This window comes from Ahaetulla prasina, chromosome 2 (assembly GCF_028640845.1).
Source record: "Ahaetulla prasina isolate Xishuangbanna chromosome 2, ASM2864084v1, whole genome shotgun sequence".
Classification (NCBI taxonomy): domain Eukaryota; kingdom Metazoa; phylum Chordata; class Lepidosauria; order Squamata; family Colubridae; genus Ahaetulla; species Ahaetulla prasina.
Genome location: NC_080540.1, coordinates 227303037 through 227315548, shown reverse-complemented (window position 1 = coordinate 227315548; position 12512 = coordinate 227303037). Strand labels below are relative to the sequence as shown.

Sequence of the window (12512 nt, the reverse complement as noted above, 5' to 3'; positions counted from 1 at the left end):
CTGAGCTCACAAGATGGTATGCTGATGGTCTCAATCACTGATCTTACATAGAGATACAAAAGACTGGACTTAAGCACCTCCAAACTAAACAAAATTAATATAGCTTCTGCCTAAAACGTTTACTTTTTCTTAAAGTTAATCGGAATCCTTTTTTTTTTTTTTTTTTTTACATTTATACCCCGCCCTTCTCCGAAGACTCAGGGCGGCTTACAGTGTATAGGGCAATAGTCTCATTCTATTTGTATATTTTTACAAAGTCAACTTATTGCCCCCCCCAACAATCTGGGTCCTCATTTTACCTACCTTATAAAGGATGGAAGGCTGAGTCAACCTTGGGCCGGGCTTGAACCTGCAGTAATTACAGGCTTTTGTGTTCTTAATAACAGGCCTTACCAGCCTGAGCTATCCTAAAGTGAAGTCCTTAAGCTTCTTTTCCCTGAACCTACCTGAACTTGAGAAAATTGCAGAGTCGTTCTTTTCTCTTGGGGAAAAGTACTTCCTACTTTTTTGCAGCTTAGGAGTAGCAAGTTCTTTCTGTTTCTTCAGCATTCTGCTATTTTTAGAAGAACACTTAAAAAAAAACTGCACTTAAATAGAAAGAGATCTGCGGAATCTTCCTTGGCTTTTAACAGAAGTCATAGGACATAGAATCATAGGATTGGAAGGAACCATGGAGGTCTTCTAGTCCAGGGGTCTCCAACCTTGGCAACTTTAAGCCTGGAGGATTCCAACTCCCAGAATTCTGGGAGTTGGAGTCCTCCAGGCTTAAAGTTGCTAAGGTTGGAGACCCCTGTTCTAGTCCATGTTCGAAGTAATGGTTGTCCAGTGTTTTTTTTAAAAAACCTCCAATGATGGTGCACCCACAACTGTGGGAGGCAACCTGTTCCATTGATCATTTATAGTCATCGTTTGTTATTATTATTAGTCATATCCTCCCCATCCAGTGTTCCCAGTCTGGAAAGTATCCCAGCTATCCTTCACCAACCTGAGCTCATTCTGAGTTTCAACTTTCCATCTCTACATTTCCAGATTATTTCATGGGTCCATTTCTTACTCTAGTATAGATCCTTTTTATCTTCATCATTACAATTGTTTGCAATTGTGCTTCTCGGAACTTTCCTTCACACTGAGTTCTTCCTGATACTTGTCTATTTTTTATATAAAACATTTCTACTCATTATAGAGTTCACTCAGGCTTGAGAAAGCAATAGCTTTAATTTTTTTTTAAAGAAAGCATGGATATTCAGTTTGATTCCAAAATCTCCCTATTTTTCCATGTTGCTCATTGAACCATTAGTTTGACTCGACAACCAATCAGTCATGTATAGAATAGAATAGAAGTTTTTTATTGTCCAAGTGTGATTGGACACACAAGGAATTTGTCTTGATGCATATGTTCTCAGTGTACATAAAAGAAAAGATACCTTCATCAAGGTACAACACTTTCAACACTTAATGATAGCCTTAGGGTATAAATAACAATCAGGAAACAATATCAATATAAATTGTAAGGATACAAGCAACAAAGTTACAGTCATACAGTCATAAGTGGAAGGAGATGGATGATGGGACGATGAGAAGATTAATACTAGTGCAGATCTAGTAAATAGTTTGCCAGTGTTGAGGGAATTATTTGTTTAGCAGAGTGATGACATTTGGGAAAAAACTGTTCTTGTGTCTAGTTGTCAATGTGCAGTGCTCTATAGCATCAAACCCCCAACCTACTAACATCCAAAACTAGGTATGCACGCCCCTTACCTCTTCAACACCGATCACTTCAGATCTCAAATGCAAATTGATAAATGCAAGAAGCATTGTCAACAAATTACCTGAATTTATCCTCTTGTTAAACAGTGGCACATTTGATATCATTTTTGTTTGTGAAACATGGCTGAACTCATCCCTTCCTAACTCCATTATCTCAAACAAAGAATATCAAGTCTGTCGATCAGATCGTGAAAACCGAAGAGGTGGTGGAGTGGCTATCTTTTACAAAAAATCACTGAATCTAAAAAATATCCAAGTAGCACATAAACTTTCTCTTCCTGAAACTATTGTATGCGACCTATCCCTTGACACTACTCTTCGATTCTTACTATGCTACAGAGCCCCTGACTATGACATTACCCATGCAAATATGCTAACCTCAATGCTAACATGGGCTACCTCTTGCCCATATCCTCTCATCTTCCTGGGTGACCTAAATCTACCTCTCATTAACTGGATAACTAATGAATGTTCAACTGACCCAATCCATGCTACACTATACAACGCTGTTACAAACCTAGGTCTTGAACAACTTGTAACTAACAATACAAGACTCAACAACTGCCTTGATCTCATCTTCTGCAACAATTCAAACTCAATTTATGGACTACAAATTAAAGAACCTTTTTCCAACAGTGACCACTGCATGATTGATTTTCGTCTCAATATACGTCCATACTTAAATTGTCATAACAACAGTACTCCCAACTACAACTTCAAAAAAGCCAATTACGACCTTATAAACAACGATCTTTCATTTCTGGACTGGCAAAATCTGTTTGCAACCTGCATAACCGCTGAAGACCACTATAGAGTCTTCCTACTTGAAATCAATAGAGTCATTAAACTATATGTACCACAAATGACTACCATGATCAGGAAAACAAACTACCCATATCAATAAAAAGCTTCAATCAAAAAAAATCCTCTGAAAAGAAACAAAAAAGGCTATGTTGCAAATTTCAAAAACCGCTACAGAAACATATGCAACCAAATAAAAACTGAATGCACAAATTACCACACCAAGCAAGAAGAGAACCTTCTTCGCACAAATTCCAATCGTGCCTTTTATAATTTTGTTAACAATAAACTTAAAGACTCTAGACCCATCCCACCACTAAAAGATTCTAACAACAAAGAATGCAATGACAAAACAGTTAAAGCAAACCTCTTCAACATTTTCTTTGGCTCAGTTTTTGTTAACTCCGATAACACATATCCGATATTCCACAAACGTACCAGCAATGATTATGAGATTTAACTCATATAGATTTCACAGAAGACAACGTTGGAAAAGCTCTTCATAACTTAAAACCATCGCTATCTATTGGACCCGATGGACTATGTGCATACTTCTTAAAAAAACTTTCCATTAATATAGCAGAACCCCTAAGTATTATCTTTGACAAAGCTTTCACTACCAGTTCCCTTCCCAAACTTTGGTCACTAGCCACAGTCATCCCTATCTTCAAAAAAGGAGACCCCAGCTTAGTCGAAAATTACAGACCGATCTCTCTTTGCTGCGTCACCTGCAAAGTCATGGAATCAATCATCAACCAATCCATTACCTCACACTTAGAAACTAACAACCTACTCTCCAATAAACAATTTGGTTTCAGGAAAAAATTATCATGTAACTTACAACTTCTCCACTGCAAAAACATATGGACTAAACTCTTGATCAAGGCAAAACAATAGATGCAATCTACGTAGACTTCTGCAAAGCTTTGACTCAGTAGTACACGATAAACTTCTCCTAAAACTAATATCCTATGGCATCTCAGGACCCCTTCACAAATGGATATCTGCTTTTCTGTCTAACAGACAACAAGTCGGTCAAAATTGGCAATGCTCTATCAAATCCTGTTCCTGTCAAGAGTGACGTTCCTCAAGGCAGCGTCCTTGGACCAACACTCTTTATACTATACATTAATGATCTTTGTGACCATATCTCAAGTAATTGTGTTCTCTTTGCTGACGATGTCAAACTATTTAACACCACAGACAATACATCTATCATTCAAATGACCTTGATCATCTAACTGCTTGGTCTAAAATTGGCAGCTCCAAATTTCAACCAGCAAATGCTCAGTCTTACATATAGGAAAAAGAACCCAAAACTAAGTACATACTAGATGGACATTACCTTACAGATGACCCCATCCCGTTAAAGACCTTGGAGTTTTCATGTCAAATGATCTAAGTGCCAAAGCCCACTGCAACTACATAGCAAAAAGCTCTAAGAGTTGTAAACCTAATCTTGCGTAGCTTCTTTTCCAAAACACCACACTACTAACCAGAGCATATAAAACATTTGCTAGACCAATTCTAGAATACAGCTCGCCTGTTTGGAACCCTCACCACATCTCTGACATCAATACAATTGAACGTGTCCAGAAATATTTTACAAGAAGAGTTCTCCATTCCTCTGAAAACAACAAAATACCTTATCCCACCAGACTTGAAATCCTAGGCTTAGAAAACTTGGAACTCCGTCGCCTCCAACAAGACCTAAGTTTAACTCACAGAATCATCTATTGTAATGTCCTTCCTATTAAAGACTACTTCAGCTTTAATTGCAATAATACTAGAGCAACTAATAGATTTAAACTTAATGTCAACCGCTTTAATCTAGATTGCAGAAAATATGACTTCTGTAACAGAATCATCAGTGCTTGGAATACTTTACCTGACTCTGTGGTCTCTTCCCATAATCCTAAAAGCTTTAACCAAAACTTTCTACTATTGACCTCACCCCATTCCTAAGAGGACCATAAGGCGTGCATAAGCGCACAAACGTGCCTACCGTTCCTGTCCTATTGTTTTTCTTTTCTTCTTCCTATATATATATATGCTTATACCTCCTAATATTTACTCATATATGTGTTTATATGCTATATAATCTTTTTGTATGATACCTACATATATTGTTGTGACAAAATAAATAAATAAAATAAGTTCTTCATTTTGAGGGTAGGAGTTGAAACGATTTATGTCCAGGATGTGAGGGGTCTGTAAATATTTTCACAGCCCTCTTTTTGACTGGTGCAGTATACAGGTCCTCAATGGAAGGCAAGTCGGTAGCAATGGTTTTTTCTGCAATTCTAATTATTTATCACTCGCCATGTTCGGAATCGGACAGGACATAAATTCAGCCATTTATTTACAGTTTTATTTGCAATGATGATTCCTTCAGTATAGCAATTCTTCAAATGACCAGCTCTAATTCTCTTTTGTTGTTACGTTAGTTGCGAATATCCTCTGGAGTCCATTTAAGCTCACCCCTACTGCTTCAGTGACTCCTTCCAGCCACCTCCACACGACGGAAGGCTTTAGCGTAGTCACTAAGAGAGTCACTATATCCTGACACACCTAATCAAGGCACCTTGCAGCACCCGGGATCACAAGGCTGATTAGTTCTTGTACAGTTCCGTGTTTGGCAAAGCTTAGGAAGGGGGGTGAGAGGAGCCTCCATGGCTGAGGGAGCTTGGCTTCTGTCTTGGCGTATCGAGACGGCTCCCCTTCTCAAAAGATTTAAGCAGCCAGCCCTCCTTCTGACGTCGACCATGCCCCGCTCCCTTCGGAAGCCACTTCAGAAAGCGGGCTTCCGAAGGGAGCGGGGGCTTGGTCGACGGGGAGGGAGGAGGAGGAGGAGCCTGCCTGCAAGCGCCTCTCCGATCTCTTTGGCGACATAGCTCGCGCGCTCGAACGCAGGCCTGGTGCGCGCGCGGCTGAGCCGCCTGCTTCCCGCTCGGCTTGGAGCGCTGTGCGGAAGCGGTTGTGGCAGCGGCGGCTGTTCTTTCTCTCTCCCCTTCCTCCGGAAGACCAGGGAGCAGGAAAGGCGGACTTAACGAGCGAAAGAAACGGAGACTGCTACAACCGCCGCTGAAGGCCGAGCTCGGCAGTGGCGGGCGAGCAAGGAGCAGCAGCAGCAGCAACAACAGCAGCGACAGCAGCGACAGCAGCTCCTCTTCCTCCTCGCGGCGGGACAGAGCCGAGGGAAACTTGGAGTCGCTCCTTGGAGAGCTTGGGAGGAAGCTCTCCGCCGACACCACCGAAACCCGGGTGAGTTAACTTCCCCGGGCGTCCGTTTTGGTCCGGTTTCCTCCCGAGTATCTGTGGGGACTCGCCCACCATTAATTGCAAAGGGCAGCCGGTGCGGGACGGCCGGTTTAAGATGCCAGTTTTGCAAAAGGCAAAAAAGTTCGGGGGTTTTTTAGAGTGGTTTTTTTCCCCACCTCCCTCCCACCACCCTCAATTGGAAAAACTCTCCAGGGTTGAGGTGTTGGGAGTTTTTGGTGCTCTCCGAGGTTTTTATTAACTAACCGGGTAATAATCAGTTTGAGGGGGTGTGATGTTTTTTTTAAAAAATTAATTAATTATTATCATTTTTTTAAAGAAAAGGGCGGGGAGGTTGCCGGTCATTCGTGCTTGTCGTTGGCATTTATTCTAAGGGGAGAGAGAGATCAGCTTGGGGTTTTTTGTTTTTTAATTCATCGAACCGCCTACCCCTCAAAAATCCCCCTGGTCTCTGGTAAAAACGAAACCGAAAGATGGTCTCTAATGTGTCAGAATAAGCCGGGGGATAAATTTGATAGAAGCTCCGGGGGTGTCCTATTCTTCCGCCTTTAAAAAAAAAAAGCCGACCATTTTCTTATTTGAGGCTGTCAAAGCCTTCGGCGAGATGAACTCGGCCGTGGTTGGAAGAGGCCTCTTACTCCTCTCTTTCATCTTTTTCTTTTTAACCCCAAGGATGTTGCTGTTTTTAAATAACGTCCTCCTAAAGATAGAGCATGTGTTTTTAAACATGTAAAACTTTGGGGTGACCTTTCCCAGACTTTAAGGCTGATTCTTATTTCAAGGATAATTTGTGTGATTTGATTTTGGCCTTTTTTTTTCCTGCTTATAAAGCTGACATTTTAGAAATGAGTCCTTTTCTCAAAAGGAGACAAAGGTCTGTGGCTTCTTAGCGGGGGAAGAAAACGCTCTTGCACCACGACCCGCTTTTGGCACAAGTGATGAAACCACGATTTGGCAGTATGAGAATCTAGCCAGAATTGACATTTTTGGTAGCACTAACTTTAGGGAACTGATGTTATTTTATCACTCTTTCTTTTTGCTTGATCTGATAGACTTCTTCGTCTACCCTTCTCCTTTTCAAAAGTTGAATTGAACTCTAGGAAGGTATTAGTTGTTTGTGGGGAATGATCACAAATTATAATGTTGGGGATTTAGTAGTATAGTTTTTTGTTTTTTTTAGGATTATAAATCTACAGAGAAACTGCTGGTTCACAAACAGCAAATCAAGTGTGAATAGGTGTAATGAATGCTCTGTGGTGTAACTCTCCATATTTAAAAAAAAATTAAAAGCAAGATTGAGGGGTCTTTGATAAGGGAACAACCCCCTCAGGCCTGTTTATAGCTGTGGAGAGAGAAAATACCTTCTTTCCACAGGTTTTCATGTATGGTTTTAAGTTGGGAAGGACACAGAAGTAGCTGTCTTATTTAGCAGATGATTCAGATTCATTGTTATCAGATTGGTTGTCCACTATGTTGTAAATTGCTATCCTCCATAAGCTTATCCGTACAACATATATATGATATGTATTACAGAATAAAATCAGAATGACACTGCTCTTGAAAAATAAGGAAACAAAGAAAACCAGGTTGTATATCTTCTTGACTTTAAGGATTATGAAATGGTCTGGAATTTAAATAAATAGTTATATTATATCATGGACATTTAAAGTTTACCTGGGGAGAAAAATTGACTCCAGACTACAACTAAAGGAGGTTTCCCCTCCCCCTTTGAGGAGGCACTGTAATATTAAGAGGTATTGCTTTGTCTATAGCAGGGGTGTCCAAACTTGGTCCCTTTAAGACTTTTGGACTTCAACTCCCAGAGTCCCTCAGCCAGCAAAGCTGGCTGAGGAACTCTGGGAGTTGAAGTCCAAAAGTCTTAAAGGGACCAAGTTTGGACACCCCTGGTCTATAGGAAACAATGTAAAATATTCAGATGAACATATTTTTTCATATCTATATCAAGCAGATTGCTTAGGACTTTGACCATGTAAATATGTACATACATATCTATATATTTATACATACAAATATCTTCCAAAGTTCATTGGAATGTGAGACTAGGTCAGTGATGGCTCACCTTTTCTGGACTGAGTGACCAAAGCATCTGTGTGTGCACAAATCCCCAAAATGCAATGCGCGCCCCGCCCCCACACCCATGAACATGCGCAACAGAGACCCGAAGACCAGAAGATGGTGGGACGCACGCATGCACAGTGGATCTGAACTGGGGCAACAGCTCGCGTGCCTACAAAGAGGGTGCTGCCTGCCAGCTCTGGCATGCGTGCCATAGGTTCGCCATCACGGACTAGATGAAGCAGCCATAACCTAAAGATGAAGCACTTAAGCAGAGAGGACTAAGTCAATCTTCTCAAAAAGTTCCCTTGGAGAGAAACATGAGGCAATCTTTGATTGAAGAAGAAAGGTCATCTGAAGACAAAGAGACCCAACTTGACAGAAACACTCAATCCTATATATAATTACAAGTAGCCCTTATTTATGATCTTCAACTATACAGGCAATTTAAGAACATTTATGACCTTCATAGCATTCCTCAGTCATATGATTAGTTAGTACATATTTTATGCCTGACTTGTCAGGTTTTCCCCCCCTCTGTTGCAGGGTAGGGTATAGAGATTGGAGAGGAAGGGATTCCAAGAGAGTAAACTCCTCTTCTACACATCAAAAGCAATGTATTCATGCGTGGCCTAGCAGATGCACTATGCGAATAGCTTCCAATACTCTTGGAATTCCTTTCTCTCCAATCTCTCCATTCTTAAGGAGACAACAAGCTATTTCTGTAGCAATCTCTCCTTTGCCTGACTCTTCCTCCTCCCCAAAGAGCAGCAAGATTGGAGAGAAAAGGATTAGAAGACAGTATGTTGTTTGCCCTTCTACACATTGAAAACAATGCAATTGTACCACCTGCAGGAAAGAATCAGGCAAAGGAGAGATTGCTTACAAAAAGCACTTTACCCTCTGCATAGAGGAAAGGTTTTGGAGGAAAGGATTTAAAGAAAGTAAGCTGTTTATATAGCATATCACAGTTCCCAATATCAGGCTAAAAGTACAATCAAATAAGTGGAGATGAGTGTATGGGAGGAATCATACATTGTAACTAGTAAAGGTTTGCTGCTACTTTAAAGTTCATTGTGTCTCTGTGTTTTCCTTATGTGCCTCTCAGTATTTGGTTGAAAATGATTTATATGTGTTGCTAATTGTTTCCTGGCTTTTGATCAGAATTATATGTCTCTGTTTTAGCTGCACCTATCTGGAATCCCCAGCTAGAAAGCAAGGGGGTGGGTTTACAAGAGCCTTTTGTCACAACAGGCTGTGAGTTTATGAGTGACCATAAGCAGAACCTGGGCATGTTTGTAACAAGAGCTGGGAGTAAAGAAAATGAATATGTCCAACACAGTTGAAGGGCACCCAGTGATGGACAGAGATAGATAGTCACGAACTCATAGAAGGCATAATTCGTGTAAAACAGTTTTATATTCTTTGTTGGGCATAAGTGGTATCACCCCTTGGTATGACAGAAGAGGCAGAGCAAAAGGAGGTGAGTCTACATAAAATGATTTTGAAAGAGGATGGGTTTTTTCCTGTTGCTTGCTACTTTAAAAATTGTAGGATGCATACCAAAGCAGGATAATATTAAAAGAGGTGTGCCAGAACTGAAATAAAACAGCATATTTATTTAAACTGTACCCATTAATTACAGCATCAGGGGCTCCTCCATCTGCCAGGATGAGTTCCAGTAATAAAGAGGTTGCTTTCATTGGGCAGTTTTATAGCCCTGGAACCTCTTTTTTTCCTCCTCCACCCCCAAAGGTGCTTAGTTTAGGCATCAGCAAAGGAAGGTTAGATATAAATGAGGATTAAGTGTTTAAGCAACATATGTCCACTTTATACATAAAGACACCTTTTTTAATAAGGCAATTTTGGTCAGGATGTAAAAGGATGTAAATGCAGTCTTGTTGCAGTAAGAGGACACATAGGAAACATATCCTACCTTCCTTTTGAGAAGCAACTAAAAACTTCTCAGCATATTGCCTTAAACAGGTAGTTCTATTCTCCTTGCAAGGCATTATAATGTGATGTTGTGCCGTTCATAGGCATCGTTCATATATACTGTTGCACGTAGCAGAATAATCATCAAGTGATGAGGTCATATATGTAGTCATGATAAACTTTTTGATTGGCTCTTTCAGATGCCAAAGTTCAGTGAATTTCCGTATCATCACAGCTTAGAATAACTGATAGGAAGCATGTACATTTTCATTTGTGCCAGCATGAAGACCTTGTGCCTAATGAAGACAATCATTAGCCACAACTACAGGAAACACTGTCTTTACTAAGACATGTGAAGTGTTCCACTCAGTAAGGTCTAATATTTCTAAAGTTTACCCTTACCTAGACTTTTGATATGGCCTAAACCTTTCTATTCCTGTTTTGTTGCATGCTCGGGGAGATAAAAGTAGCCCTTGAGGTAAAACCTGGGCTGTTCATTGCATTCCTGATTAGATAAAAATACTATACACTTCAACTGCGAAGGATTTTGTTTAGTTCCTAATAATTTAACTCCATTTAGTTCCTAATAATTTCCCAAAATGAGAACTTCCAAAGCTGGGAAAAGGAAAATGTATACATTGACACAGGACATTCTGGATTGCTTCCAGAGACAACTGTTAAAAAGATTTTTCTTTTGATTTCAAATAGGCCATACCTGTCCATGGAGGCACTGTCAAATGCTGTCCTAAATACTGTTTCCTTTTTATTCAACAGAAGCCATGCTGGGGGGCAAAGATAAACCCCAACTGATATCTCCAAAGTCCAGCATAAACCTTAAGGCAAGGCAGGAATGAGATTTCTGACAAAAAAAACCAACTCCTAAATAAACATTAGGGCAAGGCGGAGTAGAATTAGGAAAACAAAGCTGTGTCTTTTCTCCAAATTATTTCTGAGACTAGCTAGGTCCCCTTGAGAGGAGAAATCACCTTTTCCCAACAGTAGTAGCGGTAAGAAAGGATATGTGCAAGAAACACTTGCATTGCAGGAAGTTCTTGTAATGCTGGCTAATTTGAAATTTGCAGGATGGATACTGAAGCAGGAGGACATGAAAAGAGGATACCAGGACTATAATAAACAGTATTGTGCTTATTTAAATTGTTTCTATTAATTACTTAAGGCACCAGGGGGTCCCTCCTCTGTATGGTCTTTGCTTTTGTTGAGCAAGTTTTACAGCCCTGCAACCTTTTCTTTCCTCTACCACCCCCAGCGCTGCTTCAGCATCAATAAAGGAAGGTCAGATATTAATGAGGATTAAGTGTCTTGCGGGTGCTGAGAACCAGCTATGACAAAAAAAAGAGATATAATTATCTGATTGAGGTTAAAGCTGGAAGTTTCAGAGTGATTCTTTTGCAAAGAATGAATAGAAAGAGCTAGTTTCTTTGAGCAGTCTCTCTTCCAGGTGTAAATTAAAAATGCAGGTCAAGTGCAAAAGTGGATCATAATAATTAAATTATCTTTTATTTTCTCCCATCTTAATTGTTTTACATGATAATAAAGGAGAAAAAAATCATATGCCTTCCCTTACTTCCATCCCACCTACAGGTAGTCTGTGGGTTACAGTGGTAATTGGGACTGGAATTGTAATGGCAAGGACAGCCTTTCTCTACTTACATCTACCCAACCTACCAGGAAGGCAGGGGATGTTGCAGGTCCCATCTATTCAGGAAATACACCTGGTGAGACCAAGAAAAAGGGCCTTCTCAGTAGTAGCTCCCTCCCTATGGAAAACACCCCCAAAGATAAGATTGGCCTTTACTTTGTTACTTTTTAGGAAAATGTGGTTCTATCTGCAGGCCTGGTGACTTCAAGCAGATAAGGAGCCAATCAAGTGCTTGATATGATTGTATTGTTGCCGCCACAGATGTGTGCGCGCCTGGGAGGTGGGGTGTATGGTTTTGTTTTGTTTTTAATGTTTAATGTTTTTAATGTTTGATATTTTTAAATTTTTATCCAGAGTTACAGTGTGTCAGTTTGGTGGCCATAAATAACCCTAACCCTTTCGTTATATCCAATTAATTTAGTTATTATATACTCATACTTATATATATACTTATATATTGCATAGTTATTTCATGCTTATGCTTATATATACTGTGTGACAAAATAAATAAATAAAATAAATAATAAATAAATAAAATAAAAATGGTTTAGGTAAATAAAATAAAATAAAATAAAATAAAATAAAATAAAATAAAATAAAATAAAATAAAATAAAATAAAATAAAATAAATAAATAAATTCTGGCAGTCTTGGTTGCTGTCAGAGGACCTCACGTGAACACAACTTCCAAGTTTCTGTTAGCTTCACCATTGACTTTGCTTGTGGGAAACTGGCAAAGAAAATTGCAAATTGTGATCACCGTGACTATGGGGATCCTATAACCAAAATTCTAAGGACTCATATTCCGCTCTCGTTCAGCACCATTGCATTTTGAATTGTCACTGAATGTGTGGTCATAACCTGAAGACAATGTCTATAAAGAAAGCAGCAGGATGATTCAGAGAGAATATCCATGTAGAAATTGGGTAGGGGGGATAAGAGGACCTGCCCATTGTAAGGATATTTACTTAACCCCTGTGGGTCCTTGTAGTCCC

General features: G+C 39.7%; 1 protein-coding gene across 7 annotated transcripts in view; it reads left to right on the top strand.

Moving 5' to 3' along the window:
- The first annotated feature begins 5364 nt into the window (after positions 1-5364).
- Positions 5365-12512, top strand: part of JAK2 (Janus kinase 2) — an 85240-nt gene continuing 78092 nt past the window's right edge. For 3 of the 7 annotated variants that reach the window (XM_058166305.1, XM_058166300.1, XM_058166302.1), the window contains exon 1: positions 5365-5832. The gene's annotated coding sequence lies outside the window, so the exon portion shown is untranslated. Of the gene's footprint in view, positions 5833-7380; positions 7434-7758; positions 10698-12512 lie in introns of those variants that run through there. The other 4 variants (XM_058166303.1, XM_058166301.1, XM_058166308.1 and 1 more) reach the window with 3 other exon arrangements.